This window comes from Nerophis ophidion, linkage group LG10, assembly GCF_033978795.1.
Source record: "Nerophis ophidion isolate RoL-2023_Sa linkage group LG10, RoL_Noph_v1.0, whole genome shotgun sequence".
NCBI lineage: Eukaryota > Metazoa > Chordata > Actinopteri > Syngnathiformes > Syngnathidae > Nerophis > Nerophis ophidion.
The window spans coordinates 39,157,415-39,183,982 of NC_084620.1; the positions used below are offsets into that span (position 1 = coordinate 39,157,415).

General features: G+C 41.2%; 2 protein-coding genes across 4 annotated transcripts in view; one reads left to right on the forward strand and one right to left on the reverse strand.

Annotated features, from left to right (window-relative positions):
• LOC133560789 (pyruvate carboxylase, mitochondrial-like) overlaps window positions 1-26,568 on the reverse strand; it is a 692,938-nt gene that overhangs the window by 190,266 nt on the left and 476,104 nt on the right. The gene's annotated exons all lie outside the window — the stretch shown is intronic.
• Window positions 4,273-26,568, forward strand: part of LOC133560788 (leucine-rich repeat and fibronectin type-III domain-containing protein 4-like) — a 69,740-nt gene continuing 47,444 nt past the window's right edge. Inside the window, exons 1-2 of one of the 3 annotated variants that reach the window (XM_061913718.1) lie at window positions 4,273-4,639; window positions 5,047-5,913. The gene's annotated coding sequence lies outside the window, so the exon portion shown is untranslated. The remainder of the gene's footprint in view (window positions 4,640-5,046; window positions 5,914-26,568) is intronic. The other 2 variants (XM_061913717.1, XM_061913716.1) reach the window with 2 other exon arrangements.

Here is a 26,568-nt window from a genome sequence, read left to right on the forward strand (position 1 = left end):
TCAAATTAGTATTTGTTTCACTGATTCCAGATGCAAATTAGTTTTAACTTGATCTTAAATAAATATACTGTAGCAAAGAGCGACGGTCGTTTATTATGTTCAATGTGCTACCTTTCTCTTGCCACCATGTCGGGTAACCTTCCTCCTTCACCATGACTTCCATATTTTTATGACAATTGAAGCATTCCTAAACAGCCGATTTAGTAATTCTAAATGGAGGGAAGTAGCGGAGTGGCCACTTTAATATGTCACACAGCCTGCAGAGCTGTGTGCAGCGAGGCGCCCTGATATAACCGCTGCAGCCACACGCAATAAGAAGGATTTTTTTTTTTTTTATCTTTCACTTTTCGGGGGCCCTGGACACATACGTAATAATAATAGAACAATATTGCAGTCTACGACAAGACATTTGTCAATATAAACACATATCAAATACTATTAGAGGGGACATGCCCTTTTTTGGAAGGTTGCCTATCCTTCACAATTATTATGAAAGACATGACCATGGATTTTTTTTATTTTTTTTATTCCAAATATTAAATACATGTTAATAAAAGTCAAAGGGAGATACAATATTTTGCCCATAAAATCCAATAAAAGTTATAAAAGCACCAACATTACTCCATTTACATTACGTGACTTGAATATTAACCAAGTATTAGCGATATTATTGTAAGCGTTAACGCAGACAAACTATTAATAGCGGCGCCGTTATTAGATCCATGAAGGAAAAAATAAAGTGAATGAATACATTTACATATGCATGAAAATGTATTTTCTTATGTATTATTTTTTTTAATGAATTAAGTAACGTTTATGACAACTTTTTTCCAAAAACACAATAAAGAATGTGGTCCTCTCCAAGGTTTCTCAGTCATCATTCTCACCGACGTCCCACTGGGCGTGAGTTTTCCTTGCCCTTATGTGGGCTCTAACGAGAATGTTGTTGTGATTTGTGCAGCCCTTTGAGACACTAGTGATTTAGGGCTATATTATTAATCATTGATTGATTGATAATGCATGCATGTCTTATTTGTTTTCAAAAGGCTTCCAAAAAAGTGGGACCCCAAAAATTTACTGCAAACTGGACACTGGCCGAGTGTGGAGTCGGCTCTCTTGGTTGCTTTGTTGGGTCTGCTCCTGTCTCTGACCATGCTCCTCCCACCCCAGCAGACGATGGCGTGGAACACCGCAGAGGCCACCACAGTGTATATTTTTTTGTTTTTGTTGTTTTATGTTTGTAGCTGTATGTAGAAATGTCTTGTTGCATCAGCTCTGCTCTTTTAATGTATTTAATGTCCTTTGTGTTCTTTTATGTTTCTCTCTTACACATGTTTATGTGTGTTATGACTATGAGGTTTATTTCCCCCTTGGCCTCAGTCTGGACCCCCTCTCCAGGGGCCCAGGCTTAGACTGATTTATTTTTCTCAACACCATTCATAAGAGTTACGGGTTGATTTCGATGTGAGTGGTTGAAGTAGCGTGTCATTCAAGATATCAGACAAGTGATATATCCAATCCCGTATAATTTTTTTTTTTTTTATTTATTTTTTTTTTTTTACAAGACCCCACTTTCTGAAATACAGCTCCTATTGAGAAGTCCCAGAACCTTGTGTGGTGCTCAGTGAAATACAAGGATCTGGCGAGAGTCAGGCTATTAAAAGTGTGGTCCGGAGGCCATTTGCGGCCCGCAACTAATGTTTTAAAGTCCCACAAAAGAGGAATAAAAAAAACCTTACGGGTGAAATGTAATTTAGAAAAAGTTGCAATGTTGACTAATAAAACAAAAAATGTTTTTTCTTTAAAACTCATTGCTCAAAACATAATATTGAATCAATATCAATGCTTTTTATGAATTATTGACCCATACAAGGCTCTGATTACTTCACATCAAATATTCCACTTTGTGGAAGATTTTGCTCAGCAACACCATACTTGCCAACCTTTAGACCTCCAAATTCGGGAGATGGGGGCGCGGGAGGGGTTGTATATTGTAGCGTACCGGAAGAGTTAGTGCTGCAAGGGGTTCTGGGTATTTTTTCTGTTGTTTTTATGTTGTGTTACGGTGCAAATGTTCTCCCGAAACGTGTTTTTCATTCTTGTTTGGTGTGGGTTCACAGTATGGCGCCTATTTGGAACAGTATTAAAGTTGTTTATACGGCCACCCTCAGTGTGACCTGTATGGCTGTTGACCAAGTATGCCTGGCATTCACTCATGTGTGTGTAAAAGACGTAAATATTATGACGCTGGGCCGGCACGCTGTTTGTATGGAGGAAAAGCGGACGTGACGACAGGTTTTAGAAGTCGCTAAAGGCAGTGCCTTTAAGGCACGCCCCAATATTGTTTTCCGGGCGCCAACTGGGAGAAATTTGGGAGAATGGTTGCCCCGGTAGATTTTCGGGAGGGGCACTGAAATTCGTGAGTCTCCCGGGAAAATCAGGAGGGTTGGCGTGTATGCTCACCACCGTGACAACATTGCTTCTGTTGCTGCCGTGTTATATATTACACTTTAGCTGTCCGAATCATTACACGTTGTTACAAACTTAATGCGTTATGAGCGATTTATTCCCTCTATTTATCGCCGGCTTTTAATTACTGTCTCGTCCTCTCTGCAGTTTAGCACCATAAACGCCCCAGATTCGCTATAAAATAAAAAGAGTAATACAATATGGAAACACAAATAGCCCTCAGCTACCTACAAACCCCGTTTCCATATGAGTTGGGAAATTGTGTTAGATGTAAATATAAATGGAATACAATGATTTGTAAATATTTTTCAACCCATATTCAATTGAATGCACTACAAAGACACGGCATTTGATGATCAAACTTATAAACTTTATCTTTTTTTTTGAAAATTAATAATTAATTTAGAATTTAATGGCTGGGACACGTGCCAAAGTAGTTGGGAAAGGGCATGTTCACCGCTGTGTTACATCACCTTTTCTTTTAACAACACTCAATAAATATTTGGGAACTGAGAAAACTAATTGTTGAAGCTTTGAAAGTGGAATTCTTTCCCATTCGGGTTTTATGTAGCGCTTCAGTCGTTCAACAGTCCGTATTTTAAGCTTCATAATGCGCCACACATTTTCGATGGGAGACAGGTCTCCATGGATGTTGAAATCTCTAAATTTCTTGCAATTGCACTTTGAGAAACATTGTTCTTAAACTGTTTGCCTGTTTGCTCACGCAGTTGTGGACAAAGGGGTGTACCTTGCCCTATCCTTTCTTGTGAAAGACTGAGCATTTTTGGGGAAGCTGTTTTTATACCCAATCATGGTACCCACCTGTTCCCAATTAGCCTGCACACCCGTGGGATGTTCCAAATAAGTGTTTGATAAGCATTCCTCAACTTTATCAGCATTTATCGCTACCTTTCCCAACTTCTTTGTCATGTGTTTCCTGCATCAAATTCTAAAGTTAATGATTATTTGCAACAACAAAAAAATGTTTATCAGTTTGAACATCAAATATGTTGTCTTCGTAGTGCATTCAACTGAATGTTGGTTGAAAATATTTTGCAAATCATTGTATTCCGTTTATATTTACATCTAACACAATTTCCCAACTCATATGGAAACAGGGTTTGTACATCCATCCATCCATTTTCTACCGCTTAATCCCTTTTGGGGTCGCGGGGGGCGCTGGCGCCTATCTCAGCTACAATCGGGCGGAAGGCGGGGTACACCCTGGAGAAGTCGCCACCTCATCGCAGGGCCAACACAGATAGACAAACAACATTCACACTCACATTCACACACTAGGGCCAATTTAGTGTTGCCAATCAACCTATCCCCAGGTGCATGTCTTTGGAAGTGGGAGGAAGCCGGAGTACCCGGAGGGAACCCACGCATTCACGGGGAGAACATGCAAACTCCACACAGAAAGATCCCGAGCCTGGATTTGAACCCAGGACTGCAGGACCTTCGTATAGTGAGGCAGACGCACTAACCCCTCTGCCACCGTGAAGCCCCGGGTTTGTACATGTGCCTTCTTAATTAGTTCCCCATTAATAAAGTCTTTTCCATACAGCCTACACCCTTCTACTCAAGTCTTTACTATTGCAATGTCTCTCTCTCTCTCTGTCTGCCTGTCTGTGATAGGCGCCAACAGGGAGAGATTATGTCCCTTCGTCCTCCTTGGAGGAAAAGTTCAAACAAATGAATAAGATGCAGATGAATGCAGGGAAGACGTGACTATCAGGAGGAGGGAATTCAGTGGAATACTAACTCTGAGAGAGAGAGGGCGAGAGAGCGAAGGAAAAGAGGGAGGCAGCGAGAGAGATTGGGAGGGAGAGACAGAGAGACAGCTCGTCTTGTTCTTCTTCTTCCCGGCATTCATTCACTACCTGTTCTGTGGGATTACCAGGACTTAAATTTCAATCAGCTTGCAGCCCCGATGCATGAGCGACAGAGGTGGCAGACAGAGTGCCGCAGCTGTCCAGACTGAGCCAGGGAACGACCGGCTGGCGGGAAAGGGGAGAGAGGTGGGGTGGGGGGGAGCGAGACAGCGCCAGTGAGGGGCTTGAAAGCGATGGGTGTTGTTTCGCCGCCGAGCCCGAGATAGCGAGCGTGTCATCGAGATGAAGATGTGACGGGCTTCTGTAGTCGTCGGTGGAATGATCCGGAAAACGAGGTTAGTATCTCCACCTTTTCACATCTAGGATGAAAGAGGCTGAAGACGCCCCCCCCCCCGTGTAGGCAGGCAAAATAGCTATTGAGCTTTTCGAAGTCGCAAAGTAAACAGAAGGGCGAGAAAAGATGGGGGGGGGGGGGGGGGGGGGGGGAGAGAAAGCATCAATGCATGCCAGCAGGAATGCTGCATAGGGAGGGAGATTGCACTTTGAGCTGCATGCTCATAACTGCATGGACTTCTTCAGTGTCAGAGATCATTGACAAGCCCACTTTTCAACTGTCTGACATTCACGCTGACGATCAATAGCTCGCTTGTTTCGTTGTGTGTGTGTGTGTGTGTGTGTGTGTGTGTGTGTGTGTGTGTGTGCATCAATGCGCTACTTTGTGTGCTGCTGTTTCGCCGTGGAGACAGACGCCACAGAGACGTTAAGAGGGTCCCTGGACTATTGATCATGCTGACAGACAGGCACCGGAGCCCGTCCGCCAGAGAGCGAGGGAGGATTTTTTCTTTTGGAGGGAGCCGCCGCAAAGCCAAGGTGTGACAACAATCAGGCGCACTTCTTTTTCCTCTTCCTCTCTTCTCCCGTAGGGTTCCTACCCAGTCGCGCGTCTCTCCAAGGTCATCTGGCAAAGGCGGAAACGATGCAGCCGAGGGGGGACTCCGAAAGGTGCCACGCCGGAGCCCGCTGACGGTTCGGCGGACGCTCTGAGGAAGGGGACCTAATTGCATGGCGGCACGGAGCCTTACTCGGGTAGAAGCCAGCCTGGGAAGGGAGATGAATAAATAACCTAGGCGACGGCCGGGATGTGCGAGGACGGCGCGGGAGGAGGTGCGACGGGGGCCGCGCAGGCGAGGGAGAGAGGTAAACATCGCTGCCTCCTGGACGCCCCACCTGGCGGAACTCAAGCCTTCGGGAAATAAGACATCAATATCGAAAAGCCCTTTAAGAGGATTTCAAGAAAAGTGGATTTTTTTCTTTCTTCTAAACTGTGGCCTCCACCTGGGGAATACAATACAAGGCCACCAGTGGGAGAGTAATTCACATTTTCCCAAGCTGTCCCCCCTTCGGTAAAAACTTCAAGGGGATATCATGGAATTTCTCACGGCCGTCTTTTGACGTGCAGGACAGATTTAAACACACACACACACACACACACACACACACACACACACACACACACACAGACACACACACACACACACACACACACACACACACACACACACGGATAAAATGTGCAGCTGATTCCAGTTGTCCAGCACAGACGTTACAGGTAAAGTATGCAAGCACACACACACAGACACACTCACTCACTCACGCACGCACGCACGCACGCACGCACGCACGCACGCACACACACACACACACACACACACACACACACACGGGCATTGATACAACCAAATGTATGCACAGCTAAATCATTGAGCACGCCAATGCAGTGAACACTCACTGGAGAGAAGACTCCATTTTCTGTCTAAAACGCAGTCACACACACACACACACACACACACACACACACACACACACACACACACACACACACACACACACACACACACTAACACTGGACAGTCTGAAAAAAACAAAAAAAGAGCATGTATGGACACACACACACACACACACACAGCTTGTTTTTATCCCATCCATCCGATTTGATCAATTTACACCTGATTAAATGTTTGACACTATATTCCCCTGAGCTTCCTTCATCTGCAGCCTTTGGTTAGTTACTGTGTGTGTGTGTGTGTGTGTGTGTGTGTGTGCGTGTGTGTGTGTGTGTGTGTGTTTGTGCGTGTGTCTGCATTCGCCGGCTGCCCAGTATCAGATTACTTGCAAGCTTGACTTCAAATGTAATCTCACCTGGCGCACCGTTTGGGTGTCGCTGCAGGGATTCGAGGCTATGGCCGTTTTGTGTTGCAATGGCACACACACACACACACACACACACAAACACACACACAGATTTGGCACGCTGACACAGGGGATCAGACCGACTGAGTGGATGTATGGGAGGATAAGAGGAGAGAAATGGAGTCGAGGAGAGAGAGTGCAGGAGGGAAGGTAATGTAGTCAGAGAGGGAAAGGGGTGGGGTCAGAGGATCTTGATGAGGGTTAAGAGGTCAAGTCAACATAAGTGACGACATCGAACGAGGGAGAAACCAAAATGGTTATCAAGCAGAGCGCAAACGACTGACGGACCATGAGAAAGACGGCGGCCATTATCTGGCGCTCTTCCTACTCGACAAACCTTTGCCACCCCCTCCCCTCCCCGCCCCGCCATTAATTTGTCACGCATGACTCCCCCCAAAAGGTCTTGAAAGGTGTTCCGGGAAGGCGCTACCCAAGAGTGTAATTTGCTCGGTCAGCAGACGCATGATGCAAATCTGTGCTCGCATCTTCACCTGCGCCGAGGAGGTCATGTTTGTTTCTTTGTAAGGAGTATTTTCTTTTTTTTTTTTTTTTTTTTTAAAAAGGATGACTTTACTGAGTTTCCACAAAGCTGTTGCAGAGGGAAAGGGAGGTGGGGGGGTTTTGGGATCAGGGATTAAAATCATAATATGTTGGTGCAGTTGTGGCTTAGGAGCAAGGTGGTATTTTCATGGCACTTTTCCTGTGAATGACAACGTTTAAGTATATGCAGGACAATCTGTTACTTTTTCCAACATGCTATAAGAAGACTAACAGTAACTTAGGCTAAACATATATATATATATATATATATATATATATATATATATATATATATATATATATATATATATATATATACAGACCGTATTTTTCGGACTATAAGTCGCAGTTTTTTTCATAGTTTGGCCAGGGGTGCGACTTTACTCAGGAGCGATTTATGTGTGAAATTATCAGCACATTACCGGAAAATATCAAATAATATTATTTAGCTCATTCACGTAAGAGACTAGACATATAAGACTTCATGGGATTTAGCGATTAGGAGTGACCGATTGTTTGGTAAATGTATAGCATGTTCTATATGTTATAGTTATTTGAATGACTCTTACCATAATATGTTACGTTAACATACCAGACACCTTCTCAGTTGGTTATTTATGCCTCATATAACGTACACTTATTCAGCCTGTTGTTCACTATTCTTTATATATTTAAAATTGGCTTTCGAATGTCTATTCTTAGTGTTAGGTTTTATCAAAAAAAAATCTCCCAAAAATGCGACTTATACTCCGGTGCGACTTATATATGTTTTTCCCCTTTTTTATTATGCATTTTCGGCAGGTGCGACTTATAATTTGGAGCGTTTTATACTCCAAAAAATACGATATATATATATATATATATATATATATATATATATATATATATATATATATATATATATATATATATATATATATATATATACACATACATACATATATATATATATATACACAAACACACACATTAGGTGTCAGGAAAAAAACCAAGCGCCTAAAAGCCTGTTTCGCAGGTTTCCGTCAGCGAAACAGGCTTGTATGGATGATATAGCCTCTTGTGTTTTTTTCTGACCTAACATATATTCCGCTCTACCCCGATATTGAGCACTGTTTAACGGATAAACAACAGAAACCTTAACACTATATATATATATATATATATATATATATATATGGTTGGGAGAGTGGCTGTGCCAGCAACCTAAGGGTTCCTGGTTCAATCCCCACCTTCTACCAACTTCGTCACCTCCGTTGTGTCCTTGAGCAAGACAATTCACCCTTGCTCCTGATGGGTCGTGCTTAGGGCCTTGCATGGCAGCTCCCGCTATCAGTGTGTGAACGTGTGTGTGAAAGTACAGGTCAAAAGTTTGGACACACTTTCTTATTCAATACATGTTTTCTTTATATTCATGACTATTTACAGATTTAAATTATCACTGAAGGCATCAAAACTATGAATGAACACATGTGGAGTTATGTTCTTAAAAAAAGGTGAAATAGCTGAAAACATGTTTTATATTCTAGTTTCTTCAAAATAGCCCCCCCCGCTCTGATTACTTTTCCGCACACTCTTGGCCTTCTCTCGATGAGCTTCAAGAACACCATTTCAGGTTGACTACCTCTTGAAGCTCATCGAGAGAAGGCCAAGAGTGTGCGAAATAGTAATCAGAAGAAAGAGTGGCTATTTTGAAGAAACTAGAATACAAAACATGTTTTAAGTTATTTCCACTTTTTTTAATCAAGTACATAACTCCACATGAGTTCATTCATAGTTTTGATGCCTCCAGTGAAATTCTACAATGTAAATAGTTGTGGAAATTAACAAAAAACATATTGAATGAGAAGGTGTGTCCAAACTTTTGGCCTGTACTATATATATATATATATATATATATATATATATATATATATATACACACATATATATATATATATATATATGTATATATATATATATATATTTTGTATTGTTATTTTACTCCCCAGATCTGTCCTGTCCAGCCACTTTAGTAAATGTTTGGGTCAAATAATTTTATTAGAGAAAGCCAGTTTTCTTTTAAGTACTATAGAAATTAGTCAGAGCTGTTAATCTATTTTATTGTGGAATGTAATTAATCATACAACTGGCACCCAATGTTTTTTTTAAAAAGTATAGATTTTGAATCGAGAATCATTGTGAATCGAGAATGGAATCGTTACTCCCAACAATCAAATTGAATTGTATGGTGCCCAAAGATTCACAGCCCTACTAAATCAGTAGCATTTTTTCTTTGCTCTCTTACTTTTGATACATTTTGACTAATAAGCGGGTATGCATCAATTGGCTGGAATCGTCTATCATTTCCTCCAATATCTCATCGCTAGTTAGCGAGGGCGTCTGCCATTTCGAAACGTGAGCAGATGGGAATCTGAAAATAAGCAATTGATAGAGAAAATGAGGAGGAAATAGCAGTTGGGAACGTGAAGGAAGCATTCACTCCGAGTCAGGAACTCATTTAAAGTCAATACAAGACTGATATTAAGTAAGACTGGCTTGTTTTTGGTGCAGCGGGGTCGGGAGGATGAGTAATTAAGATGTTAACAGTCTGTTTAGGCACAGCAGGCGCCTAATGAACAGAACAAACTGTAACCATGGCAACCGTGGCTCACAGACGGAGCGATGGTTTGAGAGAGAGAGAGAGAGACAGAGCGTCAGAGAGTGAGAGAGAGAGAGATAAAGGAAAGCGGAGAGAATTGGTGAGATGGGAGGGTTTTGGTGGGCGGTGAGTGACATGAGTGGGAAAAGGGAATTAAGACAACAAGTATTATTATTTGTGAAAACTAGGTGTGTATGCATGTTCTTTAATAATAAACCATCTTAAAAGCGGTTCTATTTATCTACTTGGCATTGCAAACCAGTAAATGAATGCCATACTGTGTGCCACTGCTCCTTTGTCAAACACTGTAGGGCAGTGTTTTTCAACCATTGTGCCGTGGCACACCGGTGTGTCGTGACATACAGTCTGGTGTGCCGTGGGAGATTATATGATTTCACCTATTTGGGTTAAAAATCCATCCATTCATCAATTTTTTACCGCTTATTCCCTTCGGGGTGGCGGGGGGGCTGGAGCCTATCTCAGCTACAATCGGGCGGAAGGCGGGGTACATCTTTGACAAGTCGCCACCTCATCACAGTGGGTTGAAAATATTTTATGCAAACCAGGAATTATAATCTGCATATTAAAGGCCTACTAAAACCCACTACGACCCACCACGCAGTCTGATAGTTTATATATCAATGATGAAATATTAACATTGCAACACATGCAAATACGGCCTTTTTAGTTTACTAAATTACAATTTTAAATTTCCCGCAAAGTGTCCTGTTGAAAATGTCGCGGAATGATGACGCTTATGTTGACGCGGGACTGTGACGTTATTGGTTGTAGCGGACATTCTATCCCAGCACCACTCATGGCTAAAAGTCGTCCGATTTATTCGCATAATTACACAGAATTCTGGACATCTGTGTTGCTGAATCTTTTGCAATGTGTTTAATTAATAATGGATACTACAAAGAAAAATGCATTTGGTGGAAAGCGGTGTATTTCGGCAGGCTGTAGCAACCAAAACACAGCCGGTGTTTCTTTGTTTGTTGTGAAGGTTTATTTTTGGAACAGAGCAATCAAGCAAACATGGATCCCGACCAAATGTCAACCGGCAGGTTTCGGTGAGAAAATTGTGTTAATAAGTTGGCTCTTACCGTAAACATGAGCGGAGCTTGTGTCGTTCTTCCTGGAGCTGCTCCTCCATGACTTCACTCAGAGACACTGGCGGTCACAACACCCCTCCGACTTTGATGTATGACTTTATAATCTCACTAAAACACTAGTAACAAAATAATCAGATAAGGGATTTTCCAGAATTATCCTAATAAATGTGTCTAATAACATCTGAATCGCCCCCACTGCCCTCGTCTTTTTTTTTTTTCCTTCTAGTCCTTCACTCTCACTATCCTCATCCACAAATCTTTCATCCTTGCTCCAATTAATGGGGAAATTGTCGCTTTCTCGATCAAAATCGCTCGCGCTGCTGGCGGCTATGATTGTAATCAATGTGCGGATGTGAGGAGTCCTCACACCGGTGACGTCACACGCACATCGGCTTCTACTTCCGGTACAGGCAAGGCCATTTATTTAGCGATCAAAAGTAGCGAACTTTATCATGGATGTTCTCTACTCAATCCTTTCAGCAAAAATATGGCAATATTGCAAAATGATCAAGTACGACACCGGGGCGGTTTAGCTCGGTTGGTAGAGTGGCCGTGCCAGCAACTTGAGGGTTGCAGGTTCGATTCCCGCTTCTGCCAACCTAGTCACTGCCGTTGTGTCCTTGGGCAAGACACTTTACCTACCTGCTTCCAGTGCCACGCACACTGGTTTGAATGTAACTTAGATATTGGGTTTCACTATGTAAAGCGCTTTGAGTCACTAGAGAAAAAGCGCTATATAAATATAATTCACTTCACTTCACATAGAATGGACCTGCTATCCCCGTTTAAATAAGAAAATCTCATTTCAGTAGGCCTTTAAGTGCCGTTGTTGAGTGTCGGTGCTGTCTAGAGCTCCGCAGAGTAACCGTGTAATACTCTTCCATATCAGTAGGTGGCAGCAGGTAGCTAATTGCTTTGTAAATGTCTTATATAATGCTTAAACCAAATATAAAAAAAAAAGGCATGAAGTTTAGGGATGGCTATGGAAAACAAAACTAAAACTGAACTGGCTACAAAGTAAACAAATACCGAACGCTGGAGGACAGCAAAGACTTACAGCGTGTGGAGCAGACGGCGTCCACAAAGTACATCCGTACACGACATGACAATCAACAATGTCCACACAAGGAAGGACTGAAATAGTCTTGAATTGCTAAAACAAAACGGGTGTGCGGGGACTAGCACTCAAAGGAAGACATGAAACCGCTACAGGAAAATACCAACAAAACAGGAAAACACCCAAAAATCTCCAAATAAGTCACGGCGTGATGTGACAGGTCGTGACATTTTCTTTGTGACAAGAGCTGTAGTGATGCATGCTTGGTTATGGTTTGAATTCATATCCAACAGTTGTAACAATGACTTCTTACCATCAACATTTTTTCAATGAACAAAATGTGCCAAAAGGTTGAGTCGGGAACATGCCGATGTGGTTTGCTTGGAACCTAAAGATCGGTCAAATTGCCTAGGACCTTATTGACTTACTGCGCTGGGAGCAGAATAATGATTGTGTAATTGTTTCCCTTCTTAAAATTTAGCCCTTAGAAATATTTGCTGACATGTACACACAATCAGATTTACTTCAGGTCCAGCTACACCTAGGTTGCAGTGTCAGCGTATCAAGGTCCGTGAAACTGTCCCTGCGGGTGGTCCGTTTGGGTGGGTTTCGGTCCCGAGTCTGCACTGGATTAGCCGGATTTCTCGGCAATCAGCAAAATCCTTGCACAAACTCAGCACAAGAGTAGCTTTCAGATTGAAAAGCAGCATCAATAGGAAGGCATCGACGCGATGCAAATGAGAGGCGTGACGACACAGTAGTAGACGGGATGGAGGGAAGAGAGAGTAGAGAACAAAATGAGGGCAGCCAGGGAGAAAAGTGCAAGCACATAATGTTGAGTGAGAGTGGCAGGTCAGTTACTTTGCCATAGTGTGTCATGCAAATGTGAATTTACGAGCGTGGGCATAAGTGCATCCACGAAGTGGTGCATCCGCAACTCTGCGAACGAGCATGTATAACTTTTTTTTTTTAAAAAGAGAGTTGCTGATAGTCCACATCGATGCCGCAATATGGAGTGTGCATTCAAAAGTGAACATGTGGCAAATAAAAGACATTATCTGTTAATTACAGTCTTTTATTAGCCCCTAACCTAAAGCATGCAAGTGTGCCATCCAATATGATACGCCTGCACTTCTGCCATCTGGACTAAAAGCTAAACAATATTGAGTCGCCTCCCTGGCATCGGTGACAAGCTCACGAGCAATAAAAAAAACAAAACAAAAAAAAAAGCACTCTAGTATTGCAGTGTTACAAAAGTGCCCATCAGTTTGCCTGCGTGTGGACGACTCTTACTTACACATTTACACAAGGGCTTTCCTGACAGATAACGCCGACGTGCGGCTTTGCAGTCATTGTTGAAGCGAGGTAACCTGGCAAATATGCACGCCTGAACACAGAACGAAGAGAACATGGCAGCTTTTCATTCGAGACCACTAAAGTTCCCAGTGACTCTGTGCGAACCAACCGAGTGCCAAAGAACTTCACTGTCATCTCTGTTGTTTGCCACTTCAATTTAGCGTCACCGGGCAAAGTGGAAGACAACCACCCCACCCCTCCCACCCCAGCGCACGTTCCAAGAGCATCAAACTTGCCGATAAGACACAACTCTAACAAACCATCTGGATTTTAAGAGGTTGACGCTTCCAAGGTCACCTCCAGCAACAGACTGACGTTCATGCAAACACAATGGCAGTGTACTTCACACTGTTGGGGGCAAACACTCATCAATCAAGCTGTCATCGGAAAGGTCCCATATCGTACTATTTTCCACCAATCCGAAATAAGTCTAAAACACGGGTGTCAAACTCAAATACAGAGTGGGCCAAAATTTAAAAATGAACAAAGCCGCGGGCCAAGGTTGAACCTTTTAACAGGGACCCAAACAAGTTTTGCATTGAACATTGAACAAGCAAGGCTTATATAACTTTATAGTGACATGCAAAATCGAGTTTCAAATAATAATAATAATAATAATAATTGAAAAATATCAATGGCATATCAAATACAATTTAAATACTAATTTAATGCCTCTTCTATTTGCAGCCTTCTGAGGTAAATATCAAAATATATTGTAGCGTCCCGAAAGAGTTAGTGCTGCAAGGGTTTCTGGGTATTTGTTCTGTTGTGTTTATGTTATGTTACAGTGCAGATGTTCTCCCGAAATGTGTTTGTCATTCTTGTTTGGTGTGAGTTCACAGTGTGGCGCACATTTGTAACAGTGTTAAAGTTGTTTACACGGCCACCCTCAGTGTGACCTGTATGGCTGTTGACCAAGTATGGCTTGCATTTACTTATGTGTGTGTAATAGCCACAAATATTATGAGGAGTGTGCCTGCATGCTGTTTGTATGGAGGAAATGCGGACGTGATGACAGGTTGTAGAGAATGCTAAAGGCAGTGCCTTTAAGGCATGCCCTCAATATTGTTGTCCGGGTGGAAATCGGGAGAATGCTTGCCCCGGGAGATTTTCGGGAGGGGCACTGAACTTCGGGAGGATTGGCAAGTGAGAAATTTCTGCGGTGTTACAGCCAGGGGCGCCGAAAAGGGGGGGTAAAGGAGACGGATTTTAGGGGCCCATGATGGAGGGGGCCTCTGATGATGAAATTATATGAAATTATGTGTTTGGGGCCCTGTAAAGATTATTTTCATGAGGCCCAAAATCTCTAGCGGCGCCCCTGGTTACTGCGGCACCGCTGCTGTGTAATAACGGCGGGCCAGCTGTAATGTTAATTAGATATTGCCTCAAGGGCCAAATTAAATTACACGCGGGCCAGAGTTTGACACCCATGGTCTAAAAGCTCACAACAGTGTATTGTAGGAGGAGATTTTTTTATGCACCGCCCCTGTGCCATGTTTCGGTACCTGGATTGCGTGTGACGTCAGGTCATATTGCAGACTAGGGATAAAGCGACAACTATTAGAGATAACAGCATTAAAAGCCCCATACAGTTAGCGGGAACTCGGGGCTTAAATGCTAACGTGAAAACAAGAAACACTAACGTCTTTCCTCAAAAAGGAACGACATACCCCTATCTAAACTTATACAAACACATAGATTGATTGATTGATAGAAACTGTTATTAGTAGATTACACAGTACAGTACATATTCTGTACAATTGACCACTAAATGGTAACACCCGAATAAGTTTTTCAACGTTTTAATGTCGGGTTTCACGTTAATCAATTCATGGCTGACTGACGTTAATGGAAACACAACGGCAGTGTACTTCACACTTTGGGGGGCAAACGCTCACAAATCAAGCTGTCATCGGAAAGGTCCCATATCGTACTATTTCCCACCAATCTGAAATAAGTCTAAAAGCTCACAACAGTGGATTGTAGGAGGGGATTTTTTTTTGCACCGCCCTAAACCGTACCATGTTTCGGTAGCTGGATTACGTGTGACGTCAGGTCATATTGCGGACTAGGGATAAAGTGATAACTTAACAATAACCGCATTAAAAGCCCCAAACAGTTAGCGGGAGCTCGGGGCTTAAAAACTAACGTGAAAACAAGAAACATTAACGGGTTTCCCCAATAAGGAACACCATACCCCAATCTAAACTTATACAAACACATTGTTTGATTGATTGAAACTTTTATTAGTAGATTGCACAGTACAGTACATATTCCGTACAATTGACCGCTAAATGGTAACACCTGAATAAGTTTTTCAATTTGTTTAAGTCGGGGTCCACGTTAATCAATTCATGGCTGACTGATGTTAATGCAAACACAATAGCAGTGTACTTCACACTGTGGGGGGCAAACACTCATCATCGAGCTGTCACTTCATCGGAAAGGTCCCATTTTGTACTATTTTCCACCAATCTGAAATACGTCTAAAAACTCGCAACAGTGTACAACAGGGGATTTTTTTGGGCACCGCCCTAACCTGTGCCATGTTTCGGTAACCGGGTTGCGTGTGACGTCAGGTCATATTGCAGACTAGGGATAAAGCGATAACTCTTAACGATAAACACATTAAAGCTCCTGGCAGTCAGCGGGAGCTCGGGGCTTAAATGCTACTATGAAAACAAGAAACATTAACATCCTTCCCCATAAAGGAACGCCATACCCCAATCTAAACTTATTAAACACATTACCATCTGAGTAACTAAGGTATGCACCTGTGCATATTTATCCTACAAACACAATGGTGGTTTTACGGTGCGTTCAAAGACAGCTAAAAAAAGAGTAGCTTAGAATGCCCATCAGAAATACAATGTTTTATTTTGCAACACACTTTTCATTTAAAAATATCTTAAAGTGCCAAAGTACAAAACAATATTTGATATTTGGGGACGGTGTGGCGCAGTTGGCAGAATGGCTGTGCCAGCAACCTGAGGGTTCCTGGTTCAATCCCCACCTTCTACCAACCTCGTCACGTCCGTTGTGGCCTTGAGGAAGACACTTCACCCTTGCTCCTGATGGGTCCTGGTTAGGGCCTTGCATGGCAGCTCCCACCATCAGTGTGTGAATGTGTGTGTGAATGGGTGAATGTGGAAATAGTGTCAAAGCGCTTTGAGTACCTTGAAGGTAGAACAACGCTATAAAAGTATAACCCATTTACCATTTGACCAATACAAGTTAAAGCATTAAAACAGATGGGACACTATAAGTGAAGCATAATAAAAACAAAAAATACAAAACAGTAGCTTTTTTAAACTGTTCCTATTTATTTTAGTGTTTCGAAAAGTCTAAGGATTTCAGTGTGTGTATAATTACTTTTTGAGCACATTCAACAATATTGCTATTATAACATCGTTGCGAATTTAGGTCATTGTTACATCCCAAAGACTAACACTTGGTCATCACTCCAGCAGCACTAAGAGCAGACTCAGACAAAACTGCTTCTTGGTCAGGGGTGGGCAAACTTTTTGGCATTGGCTTTTGAAGTTTAGTTTGAAATTTAAAGTATTAGTTCTAACTCTGTTGGACCTAAGAGTTGGCTTCTCAAACATGGGCTATTTTAGCCATAATACATCTATTTTTAACAATATATCATCGAAGAAATGGTGCTAATGGTATTAAAGGGTTAGCAAAAAATAATTAAGAAGCACCGTAGCAGATAATGTTGCAATTTTCAATGTGAACAAAGCTGATGACTCAGAAATGTAATAATAAAATGTTATATAGAGTGACAAAATAACTGGACGCAAATTAATTACCACTGATAGACACAAACACAGACATTAGGTGTGGTGTATTTGACCCATCCCCTTGTTCCACCCCCTGGGAGATGAGGGGAGCAGTGAGCAGCAGCGGTGGCCGCGCTCGGGAATCATTTTGGTGATTTAACCCCCAATTACAACCCTTGATGCTGAGTGTCAAGCGGGGAGGTAATGGGTTTTTATAGTCTTTGGTATGACTCAGTGGGCACTCTAACCACAAGGCCACTGAGTACAGTGTTATCATAAACTTATCATAATCAGCTCATTTGTAAATGTTCCAATTAAAAAAAAATGGATTTTAGATACAAAAGTATAAAACATTGGCACTGTTGAGTATTGGTATTAAAAAATCCCAGGTATTGGGACTGGTTCAAATGTAAAAGTTACCCATCCTTAGCTGTAGGTGTGTGTTTTTAGTAAGCCTGTAGCTTTAATGCTCATGAGTTAGTTGTGTTTGGCCACACCTGTCTCGGCCGAAACATGTTACTCTAGGAAGTACTCTTGTGCACCTTGTTCACTTTTAACATATATATTTGAACTCTGCACTTGTGCAACGTTATAGATGCCATGTAGCCAGGGGTGGGTAGTGAAGCGCTATATTTACTCTGTTACATTTACTTGATTAACTGTTTGGATAAATGGTATTCGACAAAGTAGTTTTAATGCAAACATTCTACCTTTACTTGAGTATTTTTGTAACTTTTACTCCTTTACATTGAGTTTCATTCAGATCGTTAAATGTATTTGTATCACAATTATTTATATTCTATTGATTCAGGCTTGCAAAGATGTATTCGTTTGTCTGCAAGCCTTCTTCCGGCAGGCACTGTCAGGACTGTTTTACCAATCCAAAGTATGCGCTAGTGAGGTTTGACTCCATTTGACCAATTAAACGGAGGCTGGCAGTCACATGACTCTGTTTCACCAATCCAGTGTCAGCACAAGAGACGGTTGAAACCGGCATTTTACCTGGCGAGGATCAACAAGCCGGTAGTAGGAGGGACTGTTTACGCCAAACCAGCACAAAGTACAGATACGGTAGCCAAAATAGGTCAGTTTTGTTAAAGTATATGATAAAATAGAAACCTACTTGTCAGAATAATCCTAAAGAAGACCCTTTAATTAGGTGACATGTTTGAGAGAACTGGTGAACAAAAGAAACCTTATCAAATGGTTGACTAAAATAGCCATCTTTTTGTACGTCCCTAATGATCCTGACAACCAGAAGTGTCATTTAAACACATTAAAACATTACAAACATCTCCAAATAGCAGTGGAAAGTACTTATATGTTAGATCCGGAGCTTGAAAGTTACTGGCGCTAGCTTCTCAGCATGCAACATTCCATCCATCCATCCATTTTCTACCTTTTTGGGGTCGCGGGGGGTGCTGGAGCCTATCTCAGCTGCACTCGGGCGGAAGGCGGGGTACACACTGGACACGTCGCCACCTCATCACAGGGCCAACACAGATAGACAGAAGACATTCACACACTAGGGCCAATTAATGTTGCCAATCAACCTATCCCCAGGTGCATGTTTTTGTGGGTGGGAGGAAGGCTGAGTACCCGGAGGGAACCCACACAGTCACGGGGAGAACATGCAAACTACACACAGAAGGACCTTCGTATTGTGAGGCACATGCACTAACCCCTGGTCTACCGTTCTCTTCTTCTACCGTATATCCATTCCCACATAGATACAACAAGCAGAGATGACAACAGTCGCCCCCTAGTGGTGAGAATGGAAAATAGAACTTCACATGTCGGTGTGAAATTTGACGAATTAGGACTAATTTATTGTATAAAAACGTACCGACTGTAAAAAGTGACATGAGGTCAGACAAGGCAGCACAAATATTCAAATACTTTCAAACTAGTGAAAAAAACTATGTATGTTATCATCTGTGTCAGTAGAAACATGTATCAATCAATCATTTAAAGTTTATTCATATAGCCCTTAATCACAAGTGTCTCAAAGGGCTGCACAAGCCACGACGATATATATATATATATATATATATATATATATATATATATATATATATATATATATATATATATATATATATATCTGAAGTATAATACCGAAAGACTTCCAAAGTTTGCTAGTAAATAGATATGATCAAAATAGTGTCAATCTCACAGAGATTCCCGAGCCATTTTGAGAGACAACGAGCTAGCCAGACACGTGATGTAGAGGTCGGAAGCGCAGATCCCTTCCCCACCAACAACAATGCAAATCATGCAGACTTTGGAAGAGTCAGCAACGAAAATGATGGTCCAGAACCTTATATTGTTGGTCCTTCATTAAGGAGGGTAAGCTACAAGTTTTAGCAACTCTGTTTCAGTGAAACACTCAACATCATGTAGCAGTACTGATAAGCGCTGAGCAAGAAATATCAATGGCAAACATAATAACACGAGCGCTTACTGTACAATGTCTGCTCTCACTGTGATGACGACTGATAGAATGTTCATGTCTTCCCGTTTGGATGAAAAATTAATCACAATCCGCACAAAGGGTTAAACAAGTTGCTGCTGACAGTGTCTTATGTTGTAGTGTGTTTGTCTCCATCCCCCGGGTATAAATTGAATGTCACAGATGAACAACTTTTACATTCAAAGCTAAATCCTCCAATTATCCAGATGAGAGGCTTGATTTATAATCTAGAATAACTTTGACGAGCCGAGACGTGATTCAGGAGTAGCAGAAACGGCAGCAAACAAAACATTGCCGTCCCAATGCTAACATGCTACATAAGCTCCTTCTTCTTCTTCACAGTTTTACGGCAGTTGGCATCCATGTGTGTCATGTCTGCGTTAGCGCTTATAATAACAACTTTACTAAGATTTGGTTAGTATTCAGTTCATGATACATATTTATAGACTTTTGTTTATGGGTTTTGGATGATTAGTTAGAGAGGTTTGTGGGCGAAATAGAGAGTCCCCATGGGCTTCATTATTAGCAGACTCTTTCTTTCTTTACGACTTCTAAAATTTTTTTTTCATATCTTATATAAGAATTGTGAATGATTGACAGCACATCTCTGTCTAATGTTTGCATATTTCCAGTGTGACTGATCTGATACTATAGTCAGAGTGCAGAAGCGTTCCCATTGTGACGTCAATCTCCAGAAATAGCCCGAAAGTATTTGGAGCGGAATATCCAAAATGGCGGACTGAATTTGTGGTATTTTGTGATGTTTAGGCGGTATTTTCACATACTTTGCTGATTGTAAATACAATTGGATATGGTTTATAGAATACAATCAAACACAAACATAATTGTAAATACAATTGAATATGGTTTATAGGATACAATCAAACACAAACATATTAAGTAGCATTGTACGGTATGAGATAGATAGATAGATAGATGGATAGATGGATAGATGGATAGATGGATAGATGGATAGATATATAGATAGATAGATAGATAGATAGATAGATAGATAGATAGATAGATAGATAGATAGTACTTTATTGATTCCTTCAGGAGAGTTCCTATACCGGTATTAGTATAGTACCGCGATACTAATGAATCATATTCGGGACTATACCACCTCTGAAAAGTACCGGAAAGCCTAGTCTATTCGATACTACTATGATTACGTCGATATTTTTTGGCATCACTTCATCATTTGTTTTTTTTTAATGTTTGTAAAGTCAGGAAATATGTACCTGGACACAAGAGGACTTTGAATATGACCAATGTATGATCCTGTAAAGACTTGATATCGGATTGATACCCAAATGTGTGGTATCATCAAAAACTAATGTAAAGTATCAAACAAGAGAAGAATAAGTGAATATTACATTTTAACAGAAGTGGAGATAGAACATGTTAAAAGAGAAAGTCAGCAGATATTAACAGTTAATGAACAAGTAGATTGTCTACCACTTGTCTTTCATAATGTTGACAAAACAATAAAATGGAAAATGACACAATATGTTACTGCATATGTCAGCAGAGTAATTAGGAGCCTTTGTTTGCTTACTTACTACAAAAAGACAAGTTGTCTTGTATGGTCAACATTTTATTTAAGGACAAACTTGCAAAAAGAAACATGTGTTTAATGTACCCTAAGATTGTTTGTTAAAATAAAGCCAATAATGCCATTCTTTTGTGGTCCCCTTTATTTACAAAAGTACCGAAAGATGTCAAAATAATTTTGGTACCGGTGCTATTGGGACAACACTAAGATCAAGTCAACTTGTTTTTCCACTCTACTGGTACTTTAAGCCTCTGCTTCTGACTCTGTAGGAATAGTTTACGGAAAACTACAGTATGTAGGGCAGGCCCTTTTCTATGTGAAGTCATGGTCATTTTGGGACGTACAAAACTGCCCTCCACACATTTAGGCGAGTCTGTCGTGTTTTTTCTTCCGATTTGCTGCCGGATAAGAAGTCCTTTCACGACTCGCGGTTCAACAACACCCTGCAGCAATAAGAACATGAGCAGTTTCTCACAGTGCAACATGTCCAGCCGTCAGACACTAGAAAATCTTTTGTAAACAGCTTCAAAAGAACGCCATGTAAAGTCGTTTTTTTTCCCACTTTCCCAAAGCTTAGCCTACCAATAAAAAGAAATGTTTTAAAAACCTTCGCTCTCAAAGAAGTATTTGAAGGATACTTGTGTACGGTATCACAGTGGACCCTGAGCTGGCGGTGGCTCGGTTAATTGTGCACCCGGGGCGCATTTGCAGAGGTGTCCGTTCGATAAAGGTGTGATGAAATGTTGCAGGAATGTGATGGAAAGCAGCATTTAATTGTGTGTTTCATGAGAGCTTTCCCATTGAAAACAACAATCCGTCCCCTAAGGCGAAATGAGTCGGGGCATATTTTTTGAGCAAGTGCATTCATTTGGGGGAACCATGCTGTTTATGGCATTACTAAATATTAAATTGAACTGCAGTATATTTAATTTTTCTATGCACTTGTGTTGCGACTTTCATCCTTGACTCTTGTCTTCCCGCTAATTCAATTCTGGCGCAGCTCTCCAGCTCCCTCAACAAATCCCTTCTCCCTGCGCTGCAGGACAGTTACGGATGGCCCGCTTCACCCGTTTATCGTCTTTAAATATTTCCCTGCCCGTCTGCTTACTGGCACAAATTCATACCCGCTGCTTGTGTTCATCTCAGTTCTTCAAACAGGCCCTTCCTTTCTTCGTTCATTTGTACCCCGTTCAGCTCTTGCTGCATTAACCTCTGCATGCGGCACTGCTTGCCTTCCCTGCTGTGCTTTCTATACATGGCAACTGACTAAAGCAGACAGGATTTGACAGGGGAATGACAAAGGAGTGATAGTATCAAAAGGATGAGTGGGCTTCCAGTACACACGACTGCTGCAACAAGAGGCTACGTGGGCGTTGTGTTCTTCCTAGCCTAGAGAGAGAGAAAGAGAGAGAGCCTCACTATAATTATGACTGTGTGGGAGACTGTTTTGGTATGCTCCTGCCGGTTTCTGCATGCAAATTAATATCAAGGGCTGGGACTTGGAGCAGGAACTTTGACTTTGACTCTTGTTTAATGCTGCTTGTGTGTGTTGGGGTGCACTTTAACATTTTCATTACATCTTTCATCCATCAGATTTGAGTTGGATTGTTGGGTTTTTGTTCAGAGGCTCTCGCAAGTTAATCAAACATGAGTAGGCAACCCGTGGCTCTTTTGATGCCTGCATGCAAAGCTTAGCGCCTTCAAACATTCTCATGCGTTGTAATCCATCCAGTCTGTATCTCTTAAATTCAGGCCAGGGTTTGGCTCCATCTACACACATGTGATTACGCACTCCTGATCAGTGGCCTCGTGGTTAGTGTCCGCCCTGAGATCGGTCGGTTGTGAGTTCGAACCCACAGATTGTAAAAAATGGGACCCATTGGCAATCAGCATCAAGGGTTGGAATTGGGGGTTAAATCACCAAAAATGATTCCCGAGTGCGGCCACAGCTGCTGCTCACTGCTCCCCTCATCTCCAAGGGGGGGTGGAACAAGGGGATGGGTCAAATGCAGGGAGTAATTTCACCACACCTAGTGTATGTGTGACTATCTGTGGTGCTTTTAACTTTAATCTCTCGACATACAGCAATAGATGATATCTGTCTATTACCTGACCGCTTCGATGTTAGCTAGCTCTATGTTGCGATCCGCTGCTCGGATCTACACATTATTTATTTTTCCATTTTGTATATCTCTCCATCTGACTCCTTATTTCCTGTTTCCTTTGTCACCATGGTCACTCATCAGTCCACCTGCTAGTCTCGGTTCCCGCACACCTGCTACTCATTATCACTCTCCTATATAAGCCTCCCTCTTTTCTTTGTTCAGTCTGGGTCCATAAGAGTTGCTCACATGCAACAAGTGACGACTGATCTTCTCGGTACGTTTATTCTCGCTAGCTCATATGCTAAGCCATCTGCCTTTTCTTAGCTCACATGCTAATTGTTTTTGTTTTTACATTTTTGTGCTTTCATGCCAAGTCTAGTTTTCTGTTTGTATTTCCTAGTTTTCATACTAGCATTTTTAGTTTGCCTTTTTATTAGATCCAGTATTTCTGTTCAGAGCTCTCTTTTTGTTAAATAAATCTTTTAAGATCTTACCTTTGTTGTGTTCACGTCAACGCATCCTCGAGGGAATCGAACCCGGCACCTCTATGCCCACCAGTCCTTACACTCTCTTTGTTAATAATGCATATTTTCTGATGGATCTACCCTCTATTTAATGCTGCCCTTTTTTTGCTGCAGCTGTTACATATACTGTAATATTGTACATGGTAATTGGGATTTGTTATACACTGTATATATTACATAAAAATATAATATAATAATATATCATTACATATTATATACTGTATATATAATATGTAAATATTACATATATGTTAGATTGTATATTGCTACTATAGTACATTTTTAGTTTACTTAATACCTGCCTTATCCTTTCCATCCTTACCACTTCCATTCTTTGTAAATGAGCTACAGTGTGGAACAATGTCCCTAATGGATCAATAAAATGTGTCTAAGTTTAAGTGAGGTGAATAAGTAAATGCACCACTTTTAAATCACGTGTATTTAGCTCAACAGTTTTTGTGAATACATATGGACCCAGAACGTAACCGGAAAGTTTTAGTATTGAAAATGAATTTGACATTTCAGAAAAAGTCAGAAAAATAAATACCATCATTGAAAAAACACATTTTTTGTTGTTGTTTTAATGCCAATTCTCATATCACTTATTATTTTTGTGTGCGCCATCATTGTAAACTTTTAGTTTTTCAGAATCACTTTTCAAAATTCAACTTACTGGCGGTAACTTCACGTGGAAGGAAAGGGGAACCTTTGGGGCTTGGACCCAAACCCAGGTTTTGAGCGAGAAGAGCAAATAATTAGTTTGTTCCCAACACTATTGTTACACTACAATATTTGATTCCAGACACAAATGGGGGGAAAAAAATGTTAACGGATTGTTTTCCAATTTCTTGCACAGTTGGAAAAACAACAAAACCTACTGTATAACGAGCATATAATCTCTATACCTTGAAGTAGATTCACGTGGATTTTTTGTGTGACCTAATCAGGCATTGAACATTATGTATAAATGCAAAACTGGATAAAAACTTGATTAGTCATTACAATTCCAAATTTTCTAATCTTGCCAAACGAACAATCTTATGAAGTTGATGTTGAAATTTGCTGATTTCATCAAACTAGTTAAAAAAAAAAAAAATTGCAGCGTTATTGCAAGTAGTGTGTATTTTGATCTGTTGTGTCTTTAAAGGCCTACTGAAACCCACTACTACCCACCACGCAGTCTGATAGTTTATATATCAATGATGAAATATTAACATTGCAACACATGCCAATACGGCCTTTTTAGTTTACTAAATTACAATTTTAAATTTCCCGTGAGTTTCGTCTTGAAAACGTCGTGTAATGATGACGTGTACGCAAGACGGCACGGGTTTTTAGGAAGTATGGGCGCTGCACACACACACAGCTAAAAGTCGTCTGCTTTAACGGCATAATTACACAGTATTTTGGAGATCTGTGTTGATGAATCTTTTGCAATTTGTTCATGTAATATTGGAGAAGTCACAGTAGAAAGATGGAGTTGGGAAGCTTTAGCCTTTAGCCACACAAACACACGGTGATTCCTTATTCAAAATTCCTGGAGGTGAAACTTTACTATGGATCAGAGCGCGGTCAAGCGAACATGAATCACAACAGAATGTCAACCAGCAGGTTTCGGTGAGAAAATTGTGGTAAAAAGTGGCTTCTTACCGGAGAAAAGCTGAGCTTTTGCCGTCCATAAAGCTGCCGTCGACTCCCCTGAGACATTGGCGTCAAGACACCCGTGGACGTACACCTCCGACTATCAGGTACTATTTAACTCACTAAAACACTAGCAACACAATAGAAAGATAAGGGATTTCCCAGAATTATCCTAGTAAATGTCTCTAAAAATATCGGAATCCGTCCCAATGCAATCGCGTTTTTTTTAACTTATTTTTTTATTTTATTTTTTGTAGTCCGTCGCTATCAATATCCTCAAACACGAATCTTTCATCCTCGCTCAAATTAATGGGGAAATTGTCGTTGTCTCGGTCCGAATAGCACTTTTTGTTGGAGGCTCCCATTAAAAACAATGTGAATATGTGAGGAGCCCCCACACTTGCGACGTCATCGTCTGCGACTTCCAGTAGAGGCAGGGCATTTCTCTTAGCAGCGACAGTTGTGAACTTTATCGTGGATGTTCTCTACTAAATCCTTTCAGCAAAAATATGGCAATATCACAAAATGATCAAGTATGACACATAGAATGGACCTGCTATCCCCGTTTAAACAAGAAAATCTCATGTCAGTAGGCCTTTAAGTGCAGTTAAATAATCTACCACTAGATGGCAGAAAGTAGTTAATGGCCTTGGAAGTCAACACCTTGATGGCCGCCAACACACTTAACCCCTGATTTCAACAGGATACGAAACAGCAAAGGAACGTCATCGCCACGTCTGTGGACTCCTTTCGTTTTTATTTAAGCCATTATGTCCGTTTCCACAGCCTGCGGAACGGCACCAACATGGTGATGACGTTCCACACCCCTGCGCTAAAAATACGCAGAGCTTCTATTTTTGCCGTTAACCACAATCCGGCGAATCAATTTAGCTGAAATATGCTTGCGCTGGACCACAAGTCAAGCGCAGAGAAAAAATAACCGGTTTATTTACAAAAAAAAATAACTCTGTAACAGTTTAGTATGAGGAACACATATTCACCATTAATTAGATGCTTATTAACATGCAAATTAGTAACATATCGGCTCTTAATTAGTCATTATTAAGTACTTATTAATGCCTTATTCTGCATGGCCTTATTATACAACCAGTAAGCCATTAACTAAGAGTCTAACCTCAATAACTCGTATTTTACACTTTGAAACGTCCTAATGGGCGGGCACCGGCACAAAGCCAACTTGTCAAAGGTTTTCAGACGTAATTTC